The 18312-nt window shown below is 32.9% G+C and overlaps 1 protein-coding gene across 1 annotated transcript in view; it reads left to right on the forward strand.

Moving 5' to 3' along the window:
- The window catches only part of LOC128171686 (multiple epidermal growth factor-like domains protein 10), a 295355-nt gene that overhangs the window by 8581 nt on the left and 268462 nt on the right, over positions 1-18312 (forward strand). The gene's annotated exons all lie outside the window — the stretch shown is intronic.

An 18312-nucleotide genomic window follows, 5' to 3' on the forward strand; every position in this document is an offset into this window, starting at 1 on the left:
AAAGTCATATTATTTGACATAAAAGTATATCATTTATATAAAGTTCCAGGTCATTCGGGCCTTTAGTATTTCAGGTCTTTAGTATGTCCTGGTTCAAACACTGTTTCATTTCTGTTTTGCCAGAGTAACTGCATAGGAGGGTTGATTACAATTAACTCCCAAAAATAAGAATTGTCGGGTTCGTCCTTTTTTAAGTCATTTTATTTTAAGCAAAACATGAAAGTATATCATTTACATAAAGTTTCAGGTCATTCAGGTTTTTCGTTTTTCAGGTCTATAGTATGTGCGGTGCCAGTCCAAACACCGTTACACTGTACTAAATAACAATCATAGTTATAGCAACTTATTTCAGTTGAATATGAATGTAACACGAGACCCACCGACAATGCGCAACCAATAGCAATGATTTACCCAAGTGACTCAAGTGACCCAAAACATGCATGTTCACTAAATTGCCATATCCCCCCTCCATCGCAAACAAAAAGCCTGAATCTCTGTCCCATGGGCAGTGAATTTCACAATATTAGAGGACATAATAGCAAATGCATTTACTTTATTTCTCTCGATTGTATATATGACAGAAGAAATAATTTAAAATTTAAACATTGTTCTATATGGCAATATTTGCCCCGCCCAAGCTCCTTAACCCCTGAATAAGAGGGCCATGCCTGTACAATAAAGATAGAGTGTTTAATGGAGATATCATAATCATGCATTCTATATATCTTTCTCTACTGTGGAAGAAGAGAACAAGAATTTCTAACAGTTAATGCATTTCCTTTACACTTCTATTTCCTCTTTCTCCTATAAACAATAGGCACCAAATTTGGTCAACCTGACCTTAGTAGTTTCGGAAAAGCTGAAAATGTATAAATGTTAACGAAAAAAGAGGGCGAATACAGATCGTAATAGATCACGTAAGTACATGTAACTTGGGTGACCTAATGATGGAATGTTGTATGAATCAAGCTAAAAGAAAGTAAAGAGCTCTTTGATAACTTATCTAAACTTTTAGAAACAAATTTGAAAAAATAATTTGTATTGACAAATCGTTCTATAATATTAAAAAAGAATTTTGATACGTCTTATGTGGATTCCATATTCATTAGATAATTTGTGGAACATTGTTTTAGTGTAAACCGACCCACATTTTCTTTATTTATCATTTGTTTTGTGTGCGTGAGCATTTCCACGTTATTGAATTATAGAGTTCAATATTTTAATGCACTTCCTTCCACATTATTAGTTGCTTTTAATACCAATGGTGCAACCGATTCTTTCATATTATAATTAAGAATTAAGAAAAAAACATGTTCAAATTTATTTAATAAAGTCTAATCACTAAAGCAAACACCTTTTTAAAAAAATCGTTCCTAACGTTTAGCATCATTTTAAAGTGTTCATATGCCTTGAATAAATCACATCATACAGTGGACTTAAATTTTTTTCGTCTGATTTTTATATTCTGTATGAATACCCCTCCTATTTGATAATCTGATCTGCTGCCTCAATCCGATTTCCATTCGAGGTGCATCTTCGAGATAACGGAAGACCACTATTGGCATGCTGTCCATTCACAAGAAATCGCCTGTAAAGAACGATAATACGACTGACAAAATAATATCTTTTTTAATTCCTAACACAGAATGTAAAAAGGAAAACAAGATAATTTTCGACTCTTCTCGGTTCAATTGAATTCGCCTTGAAACATTTGTTTAGATTAGCCACCTTTGAAATGTGTAAGTCATGACTAAAAACGAGGAATAGGAATAATATTTTTAAGGTTTTAATATATGAATAACTTTTTAATGCCTAATTTAACGTATATTGTTGACAAAATTAAACCTACAGTCCTCTGGGTTTTTTTTAAACTACTGTAAATCAATATTGTTAGACGAGGTTCGCAAGAGCCTCGTCGTCCCAAACCAAATATTGTCGTATGGTTGTACTTGCTACAACAACACAGACGTCCATAAGGCTTTAATGCCGATAATTAATCGTTGCAAATCATTTATTCTCTGGTTATAGGACATAAAATAAACAGAGGGTAAACTTATTACAATCAAAATGAGTAAATTTGCTATAACTTAAATAACTAACAATCTATGTGTTATATTTGATCGTTACCATAGCATTATGAGGATGACACTGATCAAAATTACGTTGACAGAAACCGATATTGAAAATCCAACAATCCACGATGTAGAGGCAGGCGTAGTCTCTGTTCTTTGTAGATAAGCTGTGGCAATAAAGATGATAATAACATGACAAATTGTATACATGTTCATGTGATATATCTACATAAAAAATTGGCAAAACAGTTTTTAACATATATTCGTGCAATAATCTAGCCGTCTCTCAATGGCATGTAAACCTCAATATTCAGTATTGCTTAATTGTGAGGTTGCTAATGTTTTGGTGGGTCTTTTTATCAGAAAAGCTCAGACTCATGATAAGACTCATATTTGATAAACTCAAGTGGGGGATTCTTATAAAAAAAGTAAAAATTACTTTCATTAACTAACTTTCAAATACATAATTATCTTTTTTTTTTAAGAAAATATAATCAGATTACATTTCCAGCATTTATTGTTAATGCAAAAAGCTTGTGAAAAGTCCGCTGTCATAATTTACCTTAGCAGCAAAAATGTTAATATTCTCTACTTCTGTTACTCACATGTTCCTTCGCTGCAGTTGTTACCCAGATCACATCCCTCGTCACAGTGACCAGTCTGTTTGTTACACAGAGAACCATTCAATCAGTGACCACTACAGTTGTTGACACAATCATAACCATAGGTACCCTCATCACATTCTAAAGAAACAAAAATATTGAATTGCCTCAGAATTAATAAAGAGTTCTTAGTTCTTGTGCAAACCAAAGCTTTATATTCATACTATCGTGTATATATATATGTATATATATATATATATATATATATATATATATATATATATATATATATATATATATATATATATATATATATATATATATATATAAGGATAAAAAAACTCAAAAACCCATTTTTAGCCGGGCTCTGCTGAAGTCCTGGCTGTAGGCAGGCAAATCGCCAATGTTACTATAAATAGCACAAGTAAACAAAAGACCTAACAGCGTTAAAGGAAAAGCTTCCGCTATACCAAATAGTTACACAAAGAGCCACGTTTTGTCAAAAGTGTTGGCATTTTGTTTCTTTTATTCTAATTTCGAGAGAAATTAATAATTTGTTTTAAAACAAGGCTATGCATTTTTGATACATACAATTCGCATGAATTTTTATGAACTACTTTGCTGCGCGTTGAAGAAATGGGGATTGAATATATAACGCTTGTTGCAAAATTCAAGGCAGTAACTGTTGAACTTTTTTCTACTAGACAGATATATTTTTGTTTGTAGCTGCTTACAGAATTTGGTCGCTCTCTGACGCTTTGCCGACATTAAAAGCATAATTATGAGAGAGAGAGAGAGAGAGAGAGAGAGAGAGAGAGATTAATTTTCAGTCTTTACCACACAATATGCATAAAGACACACCAAAAGAGGAGCCCGGCTTTCAGTACTTCAGTACTTTGATTATATAAGAAAGAATAATCGCTAAAAACAAATATTACTCAGAAAATCAATTAGAAGAAATCTAGTAGAAATGTTCAAGTTTTAAATAAGTTGTTAATAAAATGAAACTTAATACGACGGACAACAATGTTCCAGTTAATGCATCGTATATGCAATGAATCAGGCCCTGTACAAACTCCAAATTATCTAGACCTAAATAAATGCATTTTATGAAACATGCAAACTCAACACACTTTTATGCACGTTATGTTATAAAATTCGCATTTCCAGAAGCAATACAAACTGAAAAATATCGTCATAAATACCTTTGCCACACAAGGATCCTGTCCATCCTGTACCACATCCTCTGTCACACTGACCAGTCACGTGATTACAGGTAGTACCGTCTCTACAGTGTCCTTTACACTGTTGACTACAGTTGACACCGTACAGCCTCTCGCTACATTCTATTTACACCATGCCAAAAATAATATATAAGGTTTGCTTTAATTATAAGACTCCGTTATATTATGTATTGACTGATTTTTAATGATAAAATTTAATAAAGCTTAACTTTTTTGTAAAATGAGAGAATATCGCACTTTTGCTGCAAGATTGTCCCGTCCATCCAGACTTACAACCAATACATGATCCGTTTTGAATGTTACAGATGCTGTCTTTACAGTTGAGGGGACATGGAATGTTACAGTTATTGCCATATACATCAGACTGATTGCAACCTATACTTTCAAAACAAGGATGGTTGATTGTATTCTTAAATACTTTTTGAAAAAAAAAACAATGACATACTTAAGCGGTGCCTCATAAATGTTGGATTATTTCATAGGGTAAATTATATATTATTTCCAGGAATAATATTTCTTTACATGGTTTATGGACAAAATATTTGTTATATAAGTTGGTTGTTAAAATTTTTCATTTACAACTGTTCTAAACATTTTATATTGGCTCTGACATGTAAATGGGTAGATATATCCATTTTTGCAAAAAAAACCTATTTTACGTGGTCTGTAAAACTGATATGATTCATATAAGCAGTTGAAACTCTATATAATAGTATCGATCGTTCCTCTTATCCTACTGAAATATATACTGAGGTTGCTTTTTCATTGAGACTCTTTTATAAATGCGTGAACTATTCTTTTAGTCATATGATAAAAATAAAACAAAAAATAATATTGACGCAAGCGTCAAATGGGTCGCAAAAAATATTATTGTTGTAGGAATCATCATTTGTTGTTTACATTTAAAAAAAACCACCACAAAGAAGAAAATAACGAGTTGGTTAGCGTTGTGTTAATTTTAATGGTAAATTTCAATTACTATATTTTCAGCAACACGTTTTGAATTTTAACATTTTCCTATTATTATTAAGAATATAGTTCGTTACGGTAAGCATTTCTAACGGTAATTGTATGATCATTGCAGCAATAGTATGAAGTAATGGAAAACACATTGAGTTGTACATTATTCTAATACAAAGTTCAACTCATCATTATTCTCTTGGAGATTGTGTATTTCAAACTATCTTGATTTTTTGTTGCATTGTATTGAATTAAAACTTCATACTCATCCGGTAGAATCTGCACAATTTTAAGGGTAAAAAATTAGCCTGGTATTTTTTTTTCCTAAATGGAATTATAAATCTTATCCACACTTCAGTTTGTGAAGATAATCATGGTTATTTCAAAAGAATTAAAAATAAATCGGGTTAGCTCAAATTTTCAGGTTAATTCAAATTTCAGTTCTCTCATATGTTTGCGTGAATAATTGATATGGATGTCATTTTATGATATATATTTTTCTATCGCATACCACGTGGAAATATAATAAATAGACACACATTTCTTTTTTAGACGCAGCACATAGAAATTCAAATACATCATTTATATAAAATTTCATTACATTCAGGTCTTTAGTATTTCAGGTCCTTAGTATGCCCCGTATACCATTCCCGATACATGCTTTGACAAGTATTCCTTTTAAAGGAATGATCGGCAATAATGATATATTGATAGCAAGAAACAATCAACATGATCAGTTTGATGTAAAATATTTTAAAACGCATTGTATTTTTACAAAATATAGAATATTTTGAATCTGTACACCATAATTTCATCATTATAAATCGTCAACAAATTAAATTTTGAAATAAATTTGGGAAAAAACCGTTCGTAAACTCCTTGTCTAGTTTAATATTTTTAACGTAATTATTAAATGTTAACGTATCTTCTTCTTCTTCATAATACTGAGTAGGGCTCTAAAAGAGCATTTCCACGTATACAAAGAAAGAGTTGTATTAAAATAATTTAATGCGACTGAAAAACATTGAATGCCATCATAACTTGCTATTGAGGTCGCATTATAACGTAACCTTGTTTATAAATCAAGCCGTCTTCCTAGCTTCTATTATGCAACATCAATAGATCGAGGTCAGTTCTTATGATCGAAGTCAGTTCATCGAGGTCAACTGCATTACTGAATGAATCTTTCGATCGAAATTCTTACGCGTGAGACAAAATGTGCATTCTTGAATTAACAGGTCGAACTGTTTTTAATGTATGTTTGCATCTCTTAAGGTAAATGAATTGAAATAAAACTGAGTAAAATGTTATATAAATACTAAACCAAAGCTTCAAGTTTTTATAAGAACTACATATGCAAGCGGAATGTGTGCGCACTTGGAAGCATTTGCCGGATGCCTTATATGGACACAACAGTGATCGGCTGAAGCCGATCATAAAAACTATCCCACAGAAACGCAGTTACAAAATTTTAATGTGTATCAAATAACGGACCGCCTCCTGGCGGCCCGTAATAAGGGCATATACTTTTAAAAATTACAGAACTACACGCAATATTTTGCACTGATAATGTTGAATTACTCAGTGTACACTTCGCACAAGAGCATAATGTATGTATGCAACGGGAAATCCAAGAAAATAAGGAGTTGTCGTTTTAATCAGTATAATGTTTTGCAAGGAACATGACGATTTCTTGTAGACATGTACACTGGGAATCGTTTTCCAGTGATCGATTATCTTTGAATTATATGCATGCCTCGAATCCAGTTTGCTTTTTTTTAATTAGATTAAACTTAACTGCAAGGTTAAAAATTTACTGAAAATGGCAGCTCGTCACAGGGCTGGCTAATTTAAAAAGTTACGAATCCTGCTCAAAATTTTCAAGTTGTTAAAAAAATTGTCATTATTATAAATTTACTATATTTACTTTAATTTTCTATAAATAAAAGTTCTTCACATTTGTAACACATGATCCTTGAAATGATGTGTGTCGAATTTTTTTCAATTCGCGTTCCTACTTATCTTTTCATCCGAAGTAACGTGCATGGGTGAATGAAATACCTAAATACGGTAAAGCATGAATAATGTTCTCGGCCTTATATAGGTAGTGTGTAATTGTGAGCAGAAAAATATGTCTAAAAGTTATATGACAGTAGTTGCAGGTAAAAAGGGAAATAATGCTGTTTTTATCATTCCATTTCACCTCAAGGGTAACTGTTATTACCAGCAATATTTTACGTAATTTATAATTTTAAACTATGTACCTTGTACAATTATTACGCACAATTCAGTGTAAACATTTTGAATTTCATATCCAACAGGGTAGGTAACTACGGAAGCCCATTGGTGCCACGTAAGAAAAATATTTTATCTGGCGGCCGCCAGATAATTATCTGGCGGCCGCCATATAATTTTCTGGCGGCCGCCACATAATTATCTGGCGGCCGCCACATAATTATTTGGCGGCCGCCAGATAAAACCTGGCTTCCTGATGCGTGCGCATGTTTTAATGGGAGCTTTTAAGGGAGTTGTGGATACACATTAATTAATTAGTTTTATTAATTATTTCTGAAACTTGACATTAAATATCAATTGCAGAGCTTAGGATTTTGAAAAACTGGTTGAGTTGAATGTATAGAAGAGTTTGTTGATAGAATCTAGAATGAATTTTATATTACTTTGTGCCTTGTATTATACATGTATGTTGTATAAAACATGGTATTTTAGAGTTGATTCTGAACTTTTAAAACTGAACTAAACATCCGTTCAGGAAATCTTAACATTAAAAAACCTTATCTTGAGAGGAATTTTATGTAAACATGTATAAGTAAAGGAACGCACCCCCTTCTATATGTTTTAATTTTGGTATAAGAATTTACCAACGCAGATTAAAGTCAGCTTTATTGACCACGACAGCTAGTACAGGCAATATTATCACGAGAGCAGATCCATCTATAACTTTATAAGGATAAACTAGGATAAGTGTGTACTAGCATTCGTGGCCATAAAAATGAAACTATTTAACTGACTGTGTTGTTAAAATTTTATTCCAAATCACATGAAAGGCAGTACAATAAAAAGACCGCGATCGGCCACAGTCTCTCTGGGTAAATCAAAGTACTGAGAGTACTGAAAGGCGGGGTCTTGAAAGTTTGAATGTGAAATTGTTTACGTTTTCCTCCGGTATGTTCCAAAAATTATGAGTTTGAATTAGTTGTTTCAATGTACATGTAGTATGCTAAAGTTCAGCTTTTTGCAATTGCCTGATACTTTGTCATAATTTTGCTAAATCCCGACCGGGACTGTTCTTCATAGTTGTAGAAAATTGACACAACGGTATGTTAATTAAAATAAGACCCCAAGAAAATTTTTTAAAAAATACAACTAACCGGAAAAATAAAACAACTATATTTAGGTATATAATTTAAATCGTTATATTTATTTATTTATTTTATGATCGAAGGGAAAATCTATAAGTTGGACGGTATCTGTTATACAAGGTTTATGGAAACTCCGAAAACTCTCAAACTGTTGAATTACCGAACAAAGTTAACATTTGTATACCGATAACAAACACAGGCTTCCAACGTTAGAAATATTTCTTTTTTACAATAAGATTATTCCAAGTACTATAACAATAACAAAAAATTGTCGCAGTAGCCATTTTGATTTTTTTGACCTTCTATATTGTACCTGTCATGATTTTTTTGGCAGCGATTCATATAAAATTAATAGGTAAAAAATAAATTCGTTCGCCACTTACTACTTTTTTGTGTAAACTCGTGCATCATTTACACGAATCACGATACAACCGATTCTGAATGTTCATTAAAAATCATACTCCAAATGCAGTCATCTGCTTTTCAAATCGATAAAACAAGAAAATGGAGACCAAACGTGAATGAATCACGTCATATTTTTGTAAGCAAAATCTATGTAGATTATACATTTTTGTTGACCAATAGATTAATTGATATATACAATCTTATCGATTGAAGAACCAAGTTAAATGTTAATGTTCATGTTGTCTGGCTTAGTTGGAATATACAATCATGTAATTTGTTTTAATGTTATGAGACATTTTCTATACTTTATAACGGGCAAAACCAGTCATATTCATGATTTAAAAGATTTCTTCATCAATATCTTAATGCCTCTCATCAGAAACTCAGCTGATCTTTCTCCCATTGATAAATATTTCGCACCAATATTAGACCTATGAATTCAGAGATAACGCATGGTTGTTATGTTTTAAATCTTTAATTTATTGTGTGGTAGTACATGTAAATGAATAGGACTTATTTCAATTTTAAGAAGATAATCAAGTACTGAAGTACTGTCGGGAGTTGATTTTATCGATTGTTATCAATTCTAAAATCAACGTTATGTTATTTTGCATGGCAAGTAGTTTCTAATCTGTATTTGAATTACGCACGTGTATTTAAATTACGCACAGTTTTATAATATGAATTAGTTATGTTTACATGCGAGATAAATTTGTTGACATGCAACTTATAAGTTGTATGTCAACAATTTTTATCTTGCATGCTAACATAACTAAATTGCATGTTGACATAAAGAAGTTGCATGTTAACATAAAGAAGTTGCATGTTGACATCAATAGGTAGCATATCTAGCATCTTGGATGTCACATGCTGGCGATATTTGAGATTTTTTATAACTCTTATTTGATTGAAGTTTTCTTGCATGTCAACATAGTTATGTTGCATGTTGACATAACTATCTTGCATGTCAACATATTTATCTTGCATGTCAACAAATTAAGAGAAAACTAACTTGCACACAGGGGGCAGAGATATGCCACCATATACTACCGCGCGTTACTCAATTTGTATGCACACACCGCTGCAGTTATGAGAGTGTATACTTTAAAAATCAAGATTCAATGCTATAGTAATTATCGTGACCAAGCACCTGTTACCTAGCTTTCTCACCTTTGGCTGTCTTCGACGCTTATTTTTTGGTTTACTTTAATGATTTGTTTTCACTGAACATTGTCGTTTATATAGTCTATTATATAAATTAGATAGCACACAGTAGAGAAATTGAACAGACCTAAACTTCAAAGGTCTGGAAATATTTTAAAAGAACTGAAGATTCAAAAATCGTAAAATATCAGCTGTGCGAGTAAACTAGCTTATTCTATACGGGGGAAGGGGGGGGACGACAAACATGTTAAATCACATTTGTCTTAAACATACATTGTAAGGAGGAATTTCTACAAAAGTGACCAAGTTTTTACAGTTCTCAATGTACTTGTTCAGATTTATTTACACTCTAAACGAGTACCCGGGTACTCGATCGGAAAAACGTCCAAGTAACCGAGTACTAAAAATTAACCAATTTTTCATCCCTACTAAAAATGGTTGTTTTGATTTTCCCGGTAAGTTGTAGTTTTCTAAAAATTTTCTTGGGGTCTTATTTTACATAATATAATATACCGTTGTGTCAATTTTCTACAATTATGAAGAACAGTCCCGGTCGGGATTTAGCAAAATTATGACAAAGTATCAGGCAATTACAAAAGGCCGAACTTTAGCATACTACATGTAGATTGAAACAACTAATTCAAGCTCATAATTTTTGGAACATAACGGAGGAAAACGTAAACAATTACAAATTCAAACTTTCAAGACGCGGCCTTTAAGTACTCTCAGTACTTTGATTTACCCAGAGAGACTGTGGCCGATCGCGGTCTTTTTATTGTACTGCCTTTCATGTGATTTGGAATAAAAGTTTAACAACACAGTCAGTTAAATAGTTTCATTTTTATGGCCACGAATGCTAGTACACACTTATCCTAGTTTATCCTTATAAAGTCATAGATGGATCTGCTCTCGTGATAATATTGCCTGTACTAGCTGTCGTGGCCAATAAAGCTGACTTTAATCTGCGTTGGTAAATTCTTATACCAAAATTAAAACATATAGAAGGGAGTGCGTTCCTTTACTTATACATGTTTACATAAAATTCCTCTCAAGATAAGGTTTTTTAATGTTAAGATTTCCTGAACGGATGTTTAGTTCAGTTTAAAGTTCAGAATCAACTCTAAAATACCATATTTTATACAACATACATGTATAATACAAGGCACAAAGTAATATAAAATTCATTCTAGATTCTATCAACAAATTCTTCTATACATTCAACTCAACCAGTTTTTCAAAATCCTAAGCTCTGCAATTGATATTTAATGTCAAGTTTCAGAAATAATTAATAAAACTAATAAATTAGAGTGAATCCACAACTCCCATTAAAAAATGCGCGCGCATCAGGAAGCCAGGTTTTATCTGGCGGCCGCCAAATAATAAGTGGCGGCCGCCAGAAAATTATGTGGCGGCCGCCAGATAATTATGTGGCGGCCGCCAGATAATTATGTGGCGGCCGCCAGATAATTATATGGCGGCCGCCAGAAAATTATATGGCGGCCGCCAGATAATTATGTGGCGGCCGCCAGATAATAAGTGGCGGCCGCCACATAATTATCTGGCGGCCGCCACATAATTATTTGGCGGCCGCCAGATAATAAGTGGCGGCCGCCAAATAATTATCTGGCGGCCGCCAGATAAAATATTTTTCATACGTGGCACCAACGGGCTTCCATAGGTAACTCCATCCATTCGTTCATTATAAAAGATGACGTAACGTCCATATTCAGTACACGTGGTTGTAAAGTTCAGGGGCGGTACAAGGGGCCGTCCTTGTAACACAAGGTTGATCCTTTTATATCACTTCTTGTTGATACATCAGTGTTAGATACATACAGAGAAAATCCTGCAAAACGTCCACTTTGTCTATCTTCTACAATTTAGGTTTAAAGCAACTTATTACAATAGAAGGTTACAAGTATATCTATGAATTGACAAATTCTATTAGACTTCTCTTACAAGGTTTTAGAACAGAGGTAACTTAAATTTTTGATCTCTTGCTTTAAAAATGCGTAAGTATACACATTGTGTCATCTATTTAGAATGTTATTTGATTTTTTTTAAATTATGCAATGCTGAATGTTTTTAACTTCGTATTAATAAAAGGAAAATAGTAACTTAAATGATGTAGTATAGCTGTTACAATTAAGTAAGCTAGTAATCTATTTTAAACTTAAAATTTGTAAATAATCAACACCGTTTTCAGCTCCGAATGCATGCCCGGATTAGAGATGTTATTGGAATTAGGGGTTGGTGATGGGATACGAGGAATACGTTCGTTTGACAAGGGAGGGTTTTAGTTGCCTTTATGTAGTTTTACAATTAATGTGGATTTGTCCAATTTGAACTTAAAAAGAGTGTTGAATTGCCGGAACTTCAAGTCCCTCGCCCCTCTATAACCGCGCATACCTGTATACCTAAAACACGTACATATCAAATGATCTGCCGTAGTTCTTAAAAGAAACTTCACAGAATTTCGTACCGACCCCCAAATCTATATACACGCATGTACACGTACGTTTACTTAAAACCAGAAACATACCATATCCGTTGTAGTTTTTAAACAGTATGGTAACGCTGTAAATGCTGTACACTCCACCCAGATCCACTTTCCACCATGTAGTTTTGTACGGGGAAGTAGGCCATTTGTCCTCATACATGTTGCTGTGTTCCCATCGACTGCGCGACTTGCATCAAAATTAATACCTGTATAGGTTTGTGATTGGGTAGCGATTTTCCCATGGGACAAATCATCTGTGCGCAAAAGAAAAATCTCAGAATGAATGAGTTTCGATGAATTGAGATACATTTTTGTTTTTAATTTTAAGAAGCAGATCAATGCAATGATCTCCTTTACGCTGTAACAATTTGTTTGTCATTGTGTTATGTTATTTTGATGTTTTTGTCATAAAATCGGGCTAAAAATCATTATAAATATTTCTTAAAGTTATTGTACTTTGATTTATCGTCAAATTCTATAGTTTTTCATTGTAAAATGAAGACTTTATCAAGAAATAATTTTGATATCTGTCTAATATGTTACCTGCGTGTCATCTGTCTAATATGTTACCTGCGTGCCAATACGTTAATTGCGTGCCAAACGTAATCAATATTGATAACAATTATTTTCAAATTGAAAAGTTCTGTTAATTAAAGTTATTTTTTATTTATCTTTTTTAAAAGAAGTAGATTAAAGTACAAATAATTTTTTTATCAATATTAACCCCTCTCCGATGTTGTAGACATTGTATTTTAATGTATGATTGTTTTTGGTGTATTGTCTATGAAGCAACAGATATAAATTGAAATAATGACATATATATCTATAAAGTACATTATAACATGACATACCATATGTAACTACAAAAGTTAATCCTGCAAGATGTAAAAGAAACGCTATGAAATCCATTGTTCCGATTATAAAAAAAAAAGTCTCAAACAAATACTTTTCAACCCGGAAGATTCAATCAGAAACTTAGGACAAAACAAGTAGGTATCGCTTGCCTTCTTGTGATGTGATAAAAAGACACTTTATCTTAATCATTCGCAAAGGTAGCTACTCGAATCTACTTTACAAATACAATTGATGCATTTGTGTCAACAGATATAATTTTTATATATCAGCAGGGCATGCTGATTTGCCTAATTTATTTCAACGATTATATAATAGCTACAAAGACGATTAATATCCAGGCATTCAGATGAAGTCTTGTATCTAAATTCTGCAGTAAGAAAAATTACGCTGTCTAATTTTATGATGAACATTTCTAAATAAGAACACCTTTCTCATGAATAACCATGGATGTAGGGGGAATAAGTGGGACTCACATTACGGTTTCAGGTCACAGATCAGATCAGATTCATGTTCAAAAGAAAGAAATACAGACACTTTAAGGCCATCAAATCGATCAAGGTATCACTCATTATGTACCACATCTATGCGGACCATCTTGTGCGAGTTCGATTAAAAACCACGCGGGTAGGTTAAGGCAACTCTTACTTTAATGACCGTCACAATTGTGATCTATTTGAAAAATGTTTATTTTTTGGAAAATAGTGCGGAATATTAATACCAAGTGAATATATTCACCAAGATATTATTTTTCTACTTCGGAATCGACTGGATCTTTGAAGCTGCCGTGCCATGGTATCACGTGACAGTTAAAAATAGATCAATTTTTTACCTTAACAAAAAATCAAAAAGTGTAACACTACCCTGAAGTTCATTTGTATGTTTGTTACAATAATTTGATCCGCAATTAGCACAGGTTTATTAGTATTACTGTTAGAATCCCATTGTTAATCGCATAAAATAAATATTGTAAATATTTATCGGAAACCCTCTCAACTTCTATAATTTCATTGAAAATACTACGTATTTTTCATCTAAAACAACGATTCACAGGATTTTAGCAGCACTTTTCAAGTAGTTTAGGTAATATACCGTTGATATTTACCAAAGTCATCTTTCATAATATCCGGGGTAGTGTTACACTTTTGCCTTTTTTTTGTAAACACTGACAGAGGAAAGGCTGGTCAAAGCCATATAAATGTCACTCTGCTTACCTTATAACACTGGCTGATTAAACAAAATATGCATGCCTGTATTATCCTGGATATATCCTAACTGACACTTATGTGAATTTTAGGTATCTGTATTAAATAAGTCTTATTTCGGCATTGTTTACACTGCATTCCGATGATTTGTCTCCCGACATGATCTTCTCTATTAAACATGCTTGTGACGTCATCAATGATACAGACCCTGAAACGTACTACTACACCAAAAAAGCGTGCGACTTTCGTGCGAGAAACGTTTCGTGTAAACCGTTTAGCGTTTCGTGTAAACCGTTTAGCGTTTCGTGTGAATCGTGAAGCGTTTCGTGTAAACCGTTTAGCGTTTCGGGCAAAGCGTGCAGCGTTTCGGGCAAAGCGTGTAAATCGTTGCGGGCAAAGCGTGCGAGAACCGTGTGAAACGTTCATCAGATTTCATTCGGAACTCTCTGACAATTTAATTGTTTCAAAATAGCGCTCGTGTTAAACATTACTTTAAACTGTTTGTGATTGGCAAAACTCCTTTGTAGATATTCTCGTGAAAAAAATCTATAAGAAATGATATTATTCAAATTTTACAAAATTGAATTCATTTTTAACAAACAAAAGAAAGGTACGCGTATTGAAAGAAGACTAGTTACTGAGACTATTCGGCTGTGTACAACCAGCACACATAACCTCGGACATCGGGTAAGACCTGCACCTGGCTGAATCTGTCAATCAAACTCTGTTTATTCGTTTTCATTGGATGGTCACGCGTCTCATCTTTTGTCAATAGCCAATAGAAATTTAATGATTTTAAGGTAGTCGAAATCAGTATTTGTTGATGCACACAATTTAAATGATAGATTATTTAACATTAATTTGAACAAAAGTAAATGTAAACATAGAAAGAAAATATACTGTTCGTTTCTATGAAATGCGGGAAGTAAATTCTTCTGAATACAAATTTAAAATATTTCTACAAGTTATTATTTTAATTATTTAAACACTGATAACAGAAAACAACAAGTTATTAACACAGTGAAATTTTCCTAACATGTACACATGCAATTAATTATTATGGGAATGTATATGCATGGCACTTATTTCAAATAGAATATGATAGATATATTGTACGCCGTTATGCGTGGCGCCGGTTATGTATAAGAATATTGAGACAAAAATTTAAATCCTTTCTATTTTTTGTTCTTTCCGAAATCCGAAATAGTAATGACAACTTTCTTTATTGTTTGATCGATTGATTTTTTTCTGTGATTTTATGTACGGAATATTTATTTACGCGAATGATACGACATAAAAAAAAAATGATCGGTTGTTTTATGCATTTTTCTAACTTTTGTGTCTGACTAATTTCATTTTACATAACTTTCAAAATTATCAATGTAAATAATTATAGGTTTATTTACTGTTAGTATTTTTACATCGTATTCTCTGAAACCAATAAAAATACTAATATGAGAAGAAAAAACAAATCCCGCCGAATACTGAAAAACCGATTTCAGTTTGTAAACATACGGATTTTATTTTTGGTATTGAATATTGTGTTACGGTAACTTTTTTCTCTGGAATTTTTATTATTTACGGCACTAATAAGAATCATGGATATTTCTTTTGAGCAATAAATATATTTAAAGAAGTAGTATTTTTGGCTAATTCTGTGAATAAATAATTTTTTGCTTTAAATATAAGTACCAAATTAATTTTATTAACCAATTCAATACTTATGTACATATATGTTTCTAATATCAGAATTTCTATTATTTCGTGTTTTCTTACAATTAATTCTTACAAACAGATTCAGGGTAAAAATCCGAGAGCACCCGAATTGATCAGGATAAAAGCGTGTCCAAAGCGTGTGAAAAGCGAGCAAATCGTTTCGTGCGAGAATCGTTTCGTGTAAACCGTTCAGCGTTTCGTGTAAATCGTTTAGCGTTTCGGGCAAAGCGTGCAGCGTTTCGTGTAAACCGTTCAGCGTTTCGTGTGAACCGTTTAGCGAGCGTGTAGCGATCGTGTAGCGAGCGTGCAGCGAGCATGTGGTGTAGTAGTACGTTTCAGGGTCTGTATTTATACGTAATAGCGAGCGCAGCTCGCCGGCGCGCAGCGCCGCCGCGAAGCCAAATCTACCGGCAAGGCGTGTGTGAATAGAAAATTCGGACTATTAGTTGCACATTCATTCAACGGATTTTTTTGGCGTCAGTAAATCGGACCAGTAATGCATCGTTTTAATCGTCCCAGTAGTTCCCTGTAATCATGGCAATTTTTATCACTTCACACTCTCACGAGAATCAGCAAGACAAATTTAGACAGTAAAAACAATAACGATGTAAGCGACATACAGTCAATGTTACCTCTAAAGTTCACCTCAGTACACTTTCAATAAAAAATAATCGTGTGACGTCACAAACGTTTACACGTTGATCCGATATATTTTTTCGGAGTCAGTAAATTTTGACCCACAATTCATAGTACCAATGGTTTCCAACCTCACGTTCCAACATCACGTTCTCCCGAGAATCAAAGTAAAACCTTTGAAAAGTTTATAAGATGTGTAATTTTAAGAACATCATGCTTTTTAAGTAAATAAAACAGTATACTTCGCATACTTCTATTTCTCAGGGGAGTTTAAAAGAGTAAGACGACACTTAATCAACGTCAGCTTTGACGTCACAATAAGCACTGATAAGTGGAAATTACTCTAATTGAAGTTATTGTAAATCTGCTGAAATGACCAAAATCCTCTTAAAATCTTGCAAAGGCTAAGATAAAGAACAGCTGACGAATAAGGACATTTCTTCAGATACAGGAAACGGTTGTAAATTGCACTTATTTGGATGAATGCTCACAAATATTTTATTCACTATAATTACGGTAATTTCCTGAAACGTAACGTACGTTATACGTAGCAGCGCCTTTTTTTAAAGGGGGTGGGTGGGTGGATGGCAGCCTCATCCAAAAAATCTTTGCAAGCAAAAAGAAAAATAAATAGATTATAACAAGTCTTATAAACTATGAATAATGAAAATTTACTGAAAAATAGGTATGTTTTATTTTTTGGCATTCAAATTTCACGTTGTTAATTTTATTTTATTAATTTATTATAATTCATTGTTTGATCACATGCTGTGCTCGCCCCAACGGTCGCACCGTAAAACATATTAGAGAGAAATCGAAGATATATTCAGTTAGAATAGTTTTAGTGATATTTTATGCCTGTAGTTTTTATAATTTAAATCAGAGATAAAGTTAAAATCGACATGTTTCTGAGTAAAATATGACATCATGCTGCTTATTGTGACGTCATTTCGATTAGAGGAATTAGTTGCCTTATCATACCTGCGCAGGCCAATGCCAAGAATCAAGTTAAGACATTAAGAAATTCCTTAATTTTGGACAAAATTTCTCTGAAAATTGCAATGTTACCATTAACATTAATTTTTAAAAATAGTGTGGGTGACCCAGTGCCTTAGTACGTTAAGCGCATGAAAAGGCTCAATGTTTTTCTTTAACATGTATTTTTGTGATTATTGTGTCCATACGATACATCCGGCAAATTTAACTATTAGTGCACGCATTGCACCAGCACTTCAATACTTACAATGCAGTGACAGCTTCATGTGAATCTTTAAATTCATGTAAAATACTAAAACACAGTATTCTTATCTATACACCTATATGATTAAAAAATCACGTGTTTCGCATTATGCGTAGGAATTCTGACCAGAAGCACAAATCGCCTTCTAAGTGTAATATTTATTTAAGCCTTGCTATTTCTGAATCAACAAAACGTAGGGATGCATCCTTTTTATCATGTTTATTGCATGTGCCGTAATGCTTTTGCATTACATTAAGAGAGCTTGCCAGTGATACATTACATGCCGATCAATCATTTTAAGGAATATTTTTTTCGTCATTTCTAATGTCTTTATTC

Source organism: Crassostrea angulata, chromosome 2, assembly GCF_025612915.1.
Source record: "Crassostrea angulata isolate pt1a10 chromosome 2, ASM2561291v2, whole genome shotgun sequence".
Lineage (NCBI taxonomy): Eukaryota > Metazoa > Mollusca > Bivalvia > Ostreida > Ostreidae > Magallana > Magallana angulata.